Source organism: Myotis davidii, unplaced genomic scaffold, assembly GCF_000327345.1.
Source record: "Myotis davidii unplaced genomic scaffold, ASM32734v1 scaffold594, whole genome shotgun sequence".
Taxonomy (NCBI): domain Eukaryota; kingdom Metazoa; phylum Chordata; class Mammalia; order Chiroptera; family Vespertilionidae; genus Myotis; species Myotis davidii.
In genome coordinates this window covers 405,201-405,403 of record NW_006285787.1, presented here as the reverse complement: position 1 = coordinate 405,403, position 203 = coordinate 405,201, and positions in this window count along the sequence as shown.

Below are 203 nucleotides of genomic sequence, written 5' to 3'. Positions count from 1 at the left end.
GTGTTTAATTTTGAACTTAATTCTTATTCCATTTTCTGAGTGATCTATCCCAGTTTATTAAGCTGTTGCACAATATGGAAAGCTAACCTAATCCTTCCCAGGAACAAAATCATAGGGCTCTGAAAATAGACAAGTTCACATCTGTATTCAACATAAAAGCTCTAAACAACCATGCACTTACTAGCTAAATCTCTGGGTTTCCA